Source organism: Bos indicus x Bos taurus, chromosome 1 (genome assembly GCF_003369695.1).
Source record: "Bos indicus x Bos taurus breed Angus x Brahman F1 hybrid chromosome 1, Bos_hybrid_MaternalHap_v2.0, whole genome shotgun sequence".
In the NCBI taxonomy this organism is placed as follows: domain Eukaryota; kingdom Metazoa; phylum Chordata; class Mammalia; order Artiodactyla; family Bovidae; genus Bos; species Bos indicus x Bos taurus.
This window is the reverse complement of record NC_040076.1, coordinates 92,450,428-92,462,826: the sequence shown is the minus strand read 5'-3', so window position 1 is coordinate 92,462,826 and position 12,399 is coordinate 92,450,428. Positions and strand designations below refer to the sequence as shown.

General features: G+C 41.1%; 1 protein-coding gene across 2 annotated transcripts in view; it reads left to right on the top strand.

Moving 5' to 3' along the window:
- The first annotated feature begins 1,307 nt into the window (after positions 1–1,307).
- Positions 1,308–12,399, top strand: part of NAALADL2 (N-acetylated alpha-linked acidic dipeptidase like 2) — a 1,546,902-nt gene continuing 1,535,810 nt past the window's right edge. For both annotated transcript variants that reach the window (XM_027540660.1, XM_027540668.1), the window contains exon 1: positions 1,308–1,420. The gene's annotated coding sequence lies outside the window, so the exon portion shown is untranslated. The remainder of the gene's footprint in view (positions 1,421–12,399) is intronic.

Here is a 12,399-nt window from a genome sequence, read left to right as displayed (position 1 = left end):
GCTAAAATGCCTTCCATTCCCTAGTATTAATTAAAACCACTTTTCCTCTAGGCAGTTCCACTGCACAAAAATAATATAACAAAAGTAGATAGAAACACAGTGAAAGCAGAAACAAAGAGGAGGGAGAATGAAAGTGTGAGAAATGGTTACTTGTTTTGGAATCTTTAACTGTATGCTCATCAGTGGGTGGATACTCATACATTAAGTTAGTAGTTTGGCTCTTATTTTCAAGTTCCCTTCTCAAATTTTTATTCACATTCCTTTCTTCCAAAATTGACAGTACAGAGGGAACATCACAGAGTTATTAAAACTAAGCAGAATGCATCCATCTGGCATGCCTTTCAGGAATCCAGCCCACTATTTTTTGCTATGGTTTGATGACTCAACCCCCTAAGATGCAGCACAGGAAGAATTTCCTCATTTTGCAGAGCTGCCAAATCTCATTCATTGGAGCAAAGCCTCCCCATTTGGGGCTCATTTTAAACAGTTGTTTATCTCTTTAAATATTTTAAAATGTCCCTCAGTAGAGAGGGAGTTTACCATGATTTTCTAAATAGCGATAAACATGCTCCTCCTCCTATGAAGCTTCAGCTTTCTGGTCACCAAGCCTAGTTTCTTTTTTCTTCCCTCTTTCCCCTTTTTCCTCTCCCATCTCAGCTACCCCTGTTGGTCTCTTCTGTTTCTTAGAGGTTCCAGTTTCTTTTCTTCCATTGAGATATTTGTCTTATTTATACTTCTTGAAAAAATTTTTTTGTCTTTCTTTCAAAGCTGTTCATCTAAGATCTCTTTTCACTTATCCCCCCTTTTATTTTTAAAGCATAATAATTAAGCTTTAACAAGTGGAAACTTCAAGCTCAACGTCAAGTACCTTCCCAGTATTCTCTCTTGAGGGAGGTGCTCTCATTATTCTGCTCAACAGATGAAAGAAACAAAGGCGCGGACTGGAGGAACTTGCAGAATAAAGCCCTAAAGCTGGAAGGGACAAGGCTCAGCGCTCAACCCAGCTAGCTACTTGGCTCTGGAGGCAATGCATTTAAAAGAATAACCTTTAAAAAGCCTTATTAGATACATATTTGTAAAGGATGTGCAAATTATAACAGAATCTCATCTCTTTCCCACCATGGGACAAGTTTTCCAGTTCAGCCCATTAAAAAGAAACAAAAAAAAAGCTTTCTCTTTGAGCCTGTCGCCATTTAACACCGCTACTCGAGGCCCCCTTCCCACCTCGCTGGGCAAACGTGTCTTTTATTATGACTCAGCCCAGCTCGCTCCTTGCCAAGCGGCTGACGCTCGCGGCGGAGGCGCCGGGGCCACCGCTCGGGGGCGAGGGCTCGAGCGCTCCTCCCGCTTTACGGCTGCTGAAAACCCGGCCCGCGCCCGGCAGCCGTACCGCAGACGAGCCCGCGCCCGCGCCGCTCAGGTAATCCGAGTCCTTCTGTTTCCGAAGTTTTGCCCCAAGTAGCTCGGCGCTCTGAGGCGGCGCGGCCTCGGCCCAGCCGTCCGGACCTTCCCCCTACTCCCCTCCCGCCCGGAGCGGCGCAGCTGAGGCACGGGCCGCACTGCTGCGTGGGTCCCAGCTCGCCGATGGGGCGTCAAGTCCCGGGCCAGAGGGGCGCCCGGGCGGCGGCTGGGTGAGAGCGACTTGGAGGGGCGCCCGGCGGGGCACCTCGCTTTGGCCGCCCTCGGGCACACGCCTGGAGGCCCCCGCCCACCTCCCGGAGCCCCGCGGCCCTGGATCACCCATTTCCGACACGTTCACACACGCACGCACGCCCGGCCCCCCGGGGCATCCTAGCGGGACGCAGGTAGAGACGGCGGCGCTGCGCAGCTTGCTTTAGGGAAGGCTTTTTGGAGGGGTACCGTTGAATGCCGCTCCGGAGGACGCGCACCAGGGCTTGCTGGAGGAAGTTGAGGAGAGAATGTTGAAGCTTGAGCAGGTTTCTACCCTAGTGTCTGGTTCTTACACCACAGTACCCCCATGGTCTCATTCTTCTCTTCTCTTCATCCCCTAGTCCTTCTCCTGTCTTTTCTTCTTCTGCATACTTACTACGACTATTATTATTTTCTTCTTTATTGGGTATCTCATCCTGTGGTGTCTTCTTTTGCCCCGCACTGTTAGAATAACAAGTACACATACAGTATCCTTTTCTTTTCCATTGTTCTTAGCAAGGCTTTGCTTACCATGGCTTGTGCATTTGAGGAGCAGACTATTGGATCCTGGCTGGACTTGTACGTGTGATTAAGTTATTGGGCTGTGTCCTATTGCCTCAGTTGGCCATGCAGAACAAAGGAGATGAGTTTGTTTGAAACTGACCCTTAGTAATCTAGATGGTGGTGTTGCTTCTTTTGGTAGGCTGCTGCTGCTGCTGCTTAGTCGCTTCAGTCGTGCCAGACTCCGTGCGACCCCATAGACGGCAGCCCACCAGGCCCCCTTGTCCCTGGGATTCTCCAGGCAAGAACACTGGAGTGGGTTGCCATTTCCTTCTCCAATGCATGAAAGTGAAAAGTGAAAGTGAAGTCGCTCAGTCGTGTCCGACTCTTGGCGACCCCATGGACTGCAGCCTACCAGGCTCCTCCGCCCGTGGGATTTTCTAGGCAAGAGTACTGGAGTTGGTGGGCTACACCTTGACAAATAAGCAGCTGTATCAGGAGTTCCTGTAGTATTCACTCCATTCATTTCAACCCAGTAATCTTTGAATGTCAATCATGGATAGTTGGTGACTGGTTAGGAGAGAAAGATCCAGTTCCTGTCCCCCAGAGATTACACATCCAGGAGAAGGGGCCATGGTGAGCACTACTATAGGTTAGTGACAAAGTGAATGGGGAAGGTAGGGATTAATGACAAGGTTGGGTTTTAAACTAGGCTTTGATGTTTGAGTTGGATTTCCCCCATTTTATTTATTTTTCCCTTTAAGAATTCTTAATAGAAAGACGGGATCTTTCAACAGTATTTTCACCTCAAACTACTCAGACTTTTCTTCTTTGCAATTGGCAGTAACTCAGATCTCAGGACTTCTGGGGAATATAGAAGTAATTCCTCTTCACAAGGGTGATCTAAAGAATTCCTGGTACCATACAAAGAGTTTTATAGACTACTATAGGACCAACAAGAGTGAAATGATAAAATTATAGCTTACAAAAAGCAGTATTAGGTTCACATAGAGAGCACAATATTTGTTTATTCATTTAATCAACAAATGTTTATTATATGCCCAGCATTGTTATTGGCACTGGAATAAAGTACTGTTTTCTTGGAATATACATTCTTGTGGAGGGACACATTATTGTTATGTATAATACATAAAAAAAATGATACTGTATAGGAGTTCCTTGGAGATACTGCAGGTTTAATTCCAGACCATCACAATGAAGAGAATATTACAATGAAGGAAATCACAGAAATTTTTTTGTTTTCCAGTGCATATAAAAGTTATGTAATGCTGTACAGCAGTCTAGTAAGTGTACAGTAGCATTACATCTTTAAAAATTATGTACTTTAATTAAAAAATGCCCTGTTGCTAAAAAGTGCTAAACATCATCTGACAATGCAGGGTTGCTGCAAACCTTCAGTTTTTAAACAATGCACTCCCTGTGAAGTGTAATAAGGGAAGGACAATAAAACGAGGTATACCTGTACAAAGTGCTATGGAAAACCTAAAGCAAGGAAAGGTGTGTGTGCATGTCTTTAGCAGTTTAAAATAGCCCAAGGGAAAGCCCCTGGAGTAAGTGACATTTCAGTAGAACTTGAAGCAGGTGAGGGTGTGAGCCATGTGATATTTGGGGCAAGAGTTTTTCAGGCATAGAGAGTGAAAAATGCAGAGGTCCAGCATCTTGGTGTGTTCAGGTCTTGGCAAAGAAGCCAGCATGGTGGAGTGGCATCGAGAAAGGAGGACAGTAGGATATGTGGTCTTAAAGTTAGAGGACAGGTAGTACTAATCAGCTATTATAATGACTTTGTCTTTTCCTTGAAGTGATGTGGGAAGCCTTTGGAGTGTTTTGATCAGTACTAAGAGAACTGTTTAATTTCATTACTCTTGCTATCGTTTTGAGAACAGATTAAAGGAAAGCAAGGGCAGAAGTCAGGATACCAGTTGGGCAATTATGATAATCCATGTGATGAAGATGGTGGCTTAGACTTGGGTGGTATGAAAAGTGATGGTGAAAAGTTCATATTCTAGATATACTTTGATAGTATATTACACAGGATTTACTGACAGGTTAGATACGGAGTGTGCCAGCAAAAGAAACGAGGGAGAACTTTATCACCTAAGTAACCAAAAATGTAGAACTTCCATTTACTGACATGGGGAAGATAGCAGGAGAAAGACATGATGGTGAAGATGAATAATTTGAAACTGGACTTGTTAAGGGTAGGATGCATTTTAAATATCCAAGTGGGGTATGTCAGGCATGCAGTCTGAAGAATACTGGAGTGGGTAGCCATTTCCTTCTCCAGGATATCGTTCCAACCCAGGGATTGAACTTGGGTGTCCCACATCGTGGGCAGATTCCTTACTGTCTGAACCACCAGGGAAGCCCTAAGAACAGGCTAACAATATGCATTTAGGATTCTTTAGCATCCTACATCCAACCCTAAATCCTAAACCCAACAATTTAGGATTGTTCATTATACAACTGATTTTAAAAGCTAAGAGATAGAGTAACTTCATTAAAAATATATGAGATTAGAAAACTGGAAAGGACCAGGGACTGAGTGTTGGGGGCCTCCAACATTAGGAGATGAGGCACTACCAGCAGAAGAGTCTGAAAAAGACCTCCATGCTATGTAAGAGGAAGAGCAGGAGAGTATCGGATCATGGAGAGTATTTGGAAGCCAAATGAAGGAAGTGTTTGAAGAAGTAGGGGGATTGTCAAAGATGAGGATTGAGGATTGAGAATTGATTTAGCAGAGAAAATCATTGATGACCTTGATAATACCATTTTTCATGGAGTGATAGGTGGTGAGGCTTGTTTGGAATGTTTGACAAAGGAGTAGAAGAAGAGAAGTTAAAGAGAGTGATGGTATATATCCCTTGAAGATTTTTATTGAAAAGGAAGGAAGAGAAATGGATCATTAGTTGGAGGGCTATGTGATATAAAGAGTTTTAAAGATGTGCAGAACAACAGTATTAATATATTGTTATGCTTAAGAGAAGTAACCAATAAAGATGGAAAATTGTTGATGCAGGAGAGAGAGGGGAGCAGTATTCTAAAGTATGTTTGAGAGGCTGGAACAGGAGAGGTTATCTGTTTCTAGGATTATGGGCTATTTACCTGTAGTGATAAGAGAGAAGGAAGGGACTTCCCAGGTGGCACAGTAGTAAAGAATCGGCCTGCCAGTGCAGGAGGCGCAAGAGACATGATTTTGATCCCTGGGTCAGGAAGATCCCCTGGAGTAGGAAATGGCATCCTGCGCCAGTATTCTTGCCTGGAAAATTCCATGGACAGAAGAACCTGGTGGGGTACAGTCCATGGGGTTGCAGAGAGTTGGACACCACTGAGCACACACATAAAGAGAGAAGGAAAACTGTGTGGACACAGATGCAGGTGTGTATGTGTGTGTGTGTGTGTGTGTATGTGTGTGTTGGGGGGTAGATTTTCTTGTTGGATTCCTTTTCTTCTTATTGTGATGAGTGGCAGACAGTGCATAAGAAATTTTTAGGAAATATTATCTATTTTTCTGCATTTGGTCAGGGAAATGACCAAATTTTTGATGAGAAAATACTTTGAGATTCTAAGAATTTCTCAAAGCAAAGAACTTTGTTGTGTTTTGTTGAAGAAAGAAAAGGGAGAATTTCTACCTTGAGTTCTGCTTGGGAGAAGCCTTGGAAAGGAAGTTGAGATTATAAAATAGTAGAGGTGAAGGAGGAAATAAGATAAGCAAGATTATATCATGAAATCTGAGGAAGACTATGATGAGACTAAAAATACTGACTCTTAACCTCCAGTGCTGCTGGCTAACTGAAGTAATGTTTTAAGAATATTACTATCATATAAAACAGTTTACTTTTTAAGTACAAAGTGTAATCTAGTAGAGAACAATGTTGTTGCTGGTGATTAATCACCTTATGGAGAGGTGGTATTAGACCTAGAAAGAGATGTTTGCTAGGAATAGATTTCAGTTGAATTTTGAAAATGACTGGATTGGCAACATTCTGAATGTAAGGAAAGAGCATTTTGATAGCATTGCTCATGGATACCGAGCTATTGGACAAGATGGAGAGAATTTTGCAGTTAGAAATAGTACCTTGTTTGAGATGGCTTTCCTTCAGTTATTTAGGGATTATTTATTTATTAAAGCATAATTATAAAATAGGCTATTGTATGAGGTTTTGGCAAAAGATAGTGATAAAGTGAAGTGAAGTGAAGTGAAGTGAAATGAAGTCGCTCAGTTGTGTCCGACTCTTTGCGACCCTGTGGACTGTAGCCCGCCAGGCTCCTCTGTCCATGGGATTCTCCAGGCAAGAATACTGGAGTGGGTTGCCATTTCCTTCTCCAGGGAATCTTCCCAACCCAGGGATTGAACCCACGTCTCCTGCATTGGAGGCAGACGCTTTAACCTCTGAACCACCAGGGAATAAGCCTAAATATAGTGATACCAAGATGCAAATGACATGATCTCTGCCTTCAAATTAAAATTTCTAGTAAGGAAGAAAAGAATGTATACAAATATCTGGAGAGAATTGATAAGTGCCATATGAAGAGAACTGAGTGCGTTGAGTTTTTAAAAAATTCACTGTGGAAATTATTGGACACTCAAAATTAGAATATAATAATGAACTCCAGTGTACTCATCAGTTTTCAAAATCTGTCCGTTTTCTGCCAATCTTGTATGTTGTGTGAGGGTAAACTTCTGTTTGTAGATTGGGATAGAGCCATTTCCTGGAGGTTCTCTTATGTGGATAGGTAGAAAAAACACTGAACTGAGTAAACTGTAGAGTTCTTGCTTCTAGTTCTGTACCTGCCAGTGGCTTGCTAAACTGATTTTCTGTTGCTCAATTGACCTGTCTGCTTTTCGCTTTCTCAGTAGAGTGTGGCTGTTGTTCTGCATCAGGAGGCTGCAAACACTGGCCCTTGAGTCAAATGCAGCCTTCTCCCTGTTTTCGTGAATAGTAAAGTCTTATTGGAACACAACTGTATCCACCAGTTTATTGTCTGTGCCTGCATTTGTCATAGGTTATAGAGTTTTGTGGTTGAGGCAGAGATGGTATGACTTTTTATGGTGGGCCTTTAGAAAATCCTTGCTGATTCCTGTTCTACATGATCTCTGATACTACTTTAGCTCCAGTATGTTATTCTGTTAGCTGAGTAAAAATTAGTAATAATAGCTGTTACTTTTTTTTTTAGCATTTACTAAGAGCCAGCACTGTTGTTTGGTTTGTATTTACTCATTTAATCATCACCAAAACCCTATGAGGTGGGTTCTGTCATTTCTACAAATGAAACTGAGGCCTCAGGTGGGTAGGTTCACTTGCCCAAGTTACATCGTGGTTTACAGTGGAGCCAAGCAGTCCTGTTACAGCACCCATATCCTTAATTATAACGCTGCATTTCTCTTAGATACATAGAAAAGTGTATATGAAAAATTTTAGCCAATCAGAGAATGAAAATAAATCAATGATTTGCACTTAGGTAAAATTCTGTATTATGATTATAGATGTATAGGCTTTAAGACGCTGACTAATCCTGAATGGATTTTAGGGATGAATGGTGTGTGAAATCCAAATATGCCTGGTTAGAAAATTCTAGTACATCATCATTTTCTCATGAAGCCTTAGTAGATTTCTGAAAGCAGAACACTTTCCTTAAAAAGCAAGTAAATATAAAGTGATATACCAACAGGAGCCTATAATTGTTTCTTTTGACAATATTTACCAGTTTTCAGGAGTCCATGCTTTTAGTATATGACTTGATTGGTACGAAAGAATAGGAGTCAGGGGCCCAGAGTTCCAGACCCAGTTCTGTTCCCAGCTTGATTTTATGTCCTTGTCTTCCCTGGCCTTTGATTTGTTTTAACTGAAAAATGAGCAGGTAGTTTAAGATTGTTTGAGGGCTTCTTACAACACAAAAATATAATGGTGTAACTTTTTACATTGCATATTCAAAGAAATAGATATGATAGCAACGTGAAAGAACTAGGCTCTGTAAAGATAAAAATTTAAGCTCTCCTTTTTTTTTTCTGTCCACCTATGCAAACACAGATACACAGATATGTATACACAAAAATAGAAGCGTCCGCATAAAACTATAAAATCAATGCGATTCATTTTATGTGTGGTTTCTGGTCACATTTGATGTGCATACAGCCATGCTCAGATGCTCAGTTGTGCTGTGATCCCATGAACTATAGCCCACCAGGCTCCTCTGTCCATGGAATTTTCCAGACAAGAATACTTGAGTGGGTTGCCATTTCCTACTCCAGGACATCTTCACTACCCAGGAATCGAATCCAAATCTCTGTCTCCTGCATCGGCAGGCAGATTCTTTACCACTGCACCAGTCTTCACCACTGTGAAGCCCCACATTTGATGTGGAACCAGTTAAATTATCTATTCTATGTTAGTGTATTTTCATATTTGTATAAGAGAATGGACGACATTTTTCTCCCTTAGCCAAAAACATACAGTTGTATAGAAAGTGAATCTTGATGAATTCCTTGACCTCTCTGATCTGGCAGTGTGCCTCATGTTTTCTTTAGCAACATTTGATTCATTGCTCAATTTGTTTGCCAGTTAAAAGTAAAGAGTATGCTTGATATCAGGGTTGTCTGTTTTGCGTTGTTGCATGGGATATTGATGTTAGACAAAATTGTAATTTAATTGTTTTGACATTTTGATCTGAGTAGTTCTGATAAGAAAGATGATTTATCTTTCATAGAAACCTTGTATGTTCAGCTCAGCATAATTTTCCCCTACTACTTGCTTATAAATGTGGTTTCAATTTTTTAAATGTTGGGTTTTACTCGTAATGGGAATTTGCTCTCAGTGTTAATTACCAAAGTTTGGCTAGGAGTTTATTACAGATATTTTATGTTGTATATGTTCAGTCATGAAAAACTTTAGAAAAATTTATGAATCCTTTAAAAACAGATAATGAAAATTCTATACTCTTTAACTTTTCCATTTTATACATCATATATGAATACTTTCTATATTACAAATGGGTTTTTGCTTATTTACAGCCTTCACATAGAAAATTATTCATGAACTTCTTCAGTTTTAGGGCTTTATAATATTGGTCTAGCCTTATCTTTTGGTAAGTTGATAACTCTGCATAGCCTGTGTTCTCTTACTTTTGTGTATTGAGTCCAATTGTTATTGGTGATAAAATGATCTCAATATATTCCTAAATATATTTTGGGTCTCCTTATCTTTTTACATTTACTGAAGGAAAAATGAAACACAAAGCAGAAACACTTTTAAACAAATCGTACTCTCTCTGTAAATAGTAATGATGTAAAATTTTTGTTTATTTTCAGCTTAACAGACTACCCAGTGATTTGACATCTTGGGGCATCTCCTAGTTCTAAGAAGCACTCACAGCATAGTCAGCTTCCAGAGGGGGCCATTCAGCTTTTCTGAACCAGACCTGAAAATGTGTTCCCTGCTAGGCTTCAGAACTCTCAGAGAATGCTCAAACCAAAGTAAACACCTTCTGGTTGGTGGTGCACTGTACCACTTTTTAAAAAATTGCTGGTTATAGAAGTCTGTTTGATTTTTAAATTACGTTTATGTGATAAAATAGCATCCTTTGTCTGACCTTCAGTGATGTGAATCTGATTGTGAATGACTTGTAGTCCTTGACCCTTTTCCTAAATTTAATCTTGCTAAATTCCCAGAAAACTTTGAAAACCAGGTATTTTCAAGCAAAACAGCTGCTAATTACGCAGGGAGCCTATTCTTGTGTTTGTATGTTTGTGAAAATGCATCAAGTTTTTACTGCTCCTTGTTGAGATAAGGTAGTATGTGAGTGATATTTCCTAGGGAGGCTCTGTCTATAGGAGGTACATGGTTCCTAGGATAAGCCTTTTTCTAGTAAATCACAGCTGAAATCATAGAAGGTTAGCAGTTATCTCTCTTCTAAGAATTTTCCCGAAGATAACCTAATCACCAAGGGTCTCCTGTATACCTCAGAATAGGCCAGACTAAATGATCTGTAAATCACCACCTTGGAGCTATAAAATAAGATGATGATTCTCCAACTGGGGTACTCTGAGCTATGTTGGAAGGCTCCAATTCGGTTCAGTTCGCTTGCTCAGTTGTGTATGACTCTTTGTGACTCAGTGGACTGCAGTCTTCCAAGGCCTGGTGTGCTGCAGTCCATGGGGTCACAAAGAGTTATCCCTCTTCTAAGAATTTTCCCAAAGGTAACCCAGTCGCCTAATTAACCCCTGTTAGAGACCCTTGGTTTCCTGGTGAAAACCAGAAAGTGGACATTGGTACAACTAGTGTATATAGTTCTGTCATTTTGTTTCATATGTAGATTCATGCAGTTAACACCACAATCAAGATATAGAACTAATTATCACCACAAAGATCCCTCTTATCAGTCAGTTCTGTTCAGTCACTCAGTCATGTCCGACTCTTTGTGACCCCATGGACTGCAGCACACCAGGCTTTCCTGTCCATCACCAACTCCCTGAGCTTGCTCAAACTCATGTCCATTGAGTTGGTGATGCCATCCAACCATCTCATCTTCTGTCGTCCCCTTCTCCTCCTGCCTTCAATCTTTCCCAGCATCAGGGTCTTTTCAGTGAGTCAGTTCTTTGCATCAGACGAAAGTATTGAAGTTTCATCTTTAGCATCAGTCCTTCAGTGAATATTCAGGACTGATTTCCTTTAGAATGGACTGGTTGGATCTCTTTGTAGTCCTTATCAGTTCAGTTCAGTTGCTCAGTCATGTGCAACTCTTCACTACCCCATGGGCTGCAGCACACCAGCCTTCCCTGTCCATCACCAACTCCCAGAGTTCACTCAAACTCATCTCCATTGAGTCGGTGATGCCATCCAACCATCTCATCCTCTGTCGCCCCCTTCTCCTCCTGCCTTCAATCTTTCCCAGCATCAAGGTCTTTTCAAATGAGTTAGTTCTTTGCATCAGATGGCCAAAGTATTGGAGTTTCAGATTCAGCATCAGTCCTTCAGTGAATATTCAGAACTGATTTCCTTTAGGATGGACTCGTTGGATCTCCTTGCTGTCCAAGGGATGCTTAAGAATCTTCTCCAGCACCACAGTTCAAAAACATCAATTTTTCAGTGCTCATCTTTTTTTATAGTCCAACTCTCACATCCATATGTGACCACTGGGAAAACCATAGTTTTGACTAGATGGACCTTTGTTGATAAAGTAATGTCTCTGCTTTTGAATATGCAATCTAGGTTGGTCATAACTTTTCTTCCAAGGAGCAAGCGTCTTTTAATTTCATGGCTGCAGTCACCATCTGCAGTGATTTTGGAGCCCAGGAAATAAAGTCTGTCACTGTTTCCGTTATTTGCCATGAAGTGATGGGGCTGGATGCCATGATCTTAGTTTTTTGAATGTTGAGTTTTGAATGAAAGTTTAAGCCAGCTTTTTCACTCTCCTTTTTCACTTCATCAAGAGGTTCTTTAGTTCTTCTTCACTTTCTGCAGTAAGGGTGATGTCATCTACATATCTGAGGTTATTGATATTTCTCCCAGCAGTCTTGATTCCAGCTGCCTTTGGGATGAAGCTAAGCTTCTTATCCTAGTGAACAAAGCCTGGTATAATCCGGCCTCCATTAAAGACTCTATCCTCATGTTCTGTCCATTATCCTAAACCTACTTTGTGATATAAGTAGTCCTTCTGTGCTCTCATCTTTGCACACATATGGACATTCTGCCTGGACTACCTTTCTCCTTTCTCTAAATGACAGGTGCTCACGTATCTAGCAATACCTCTTTTTGTAAATATCCACACCTATTTCCTCCAGAGCCAGTCATTCTCCCTCTACTGTGGTCCTGTATTCCTTGTGTATATGGCTGCCTTTATTAGCACCATTTTCTTTTTTTTAAGTTTTTTAAAAATTATTTATTTTTCATTGGTGGATAATTGCTTTACAGTGCTGTGTTTGTTTCTGCGATACATCAGCATGACTAAGCCATACTTATACATATGTCACCTCCCTCCCATTTCTCACCCCATCCCATCCCTTTAGGTTGTCACAGAGCACCAGGTTGAGCTCCCTGTATCATACAACAAATTCCCACTGGCTGTCTATTTTACATATGATAATGTATATGTTTCAGTCTGCTCTCTCAATTTGTACCATCTTCCTCTTCCCCACTGTGTCTACAGGCTGTTCTCTATGTCTACATCTCTATTCCTGCCCTCCAAATAGGTTCATCAGTACTCTTTTCTAGATTCTATATATATGCATTA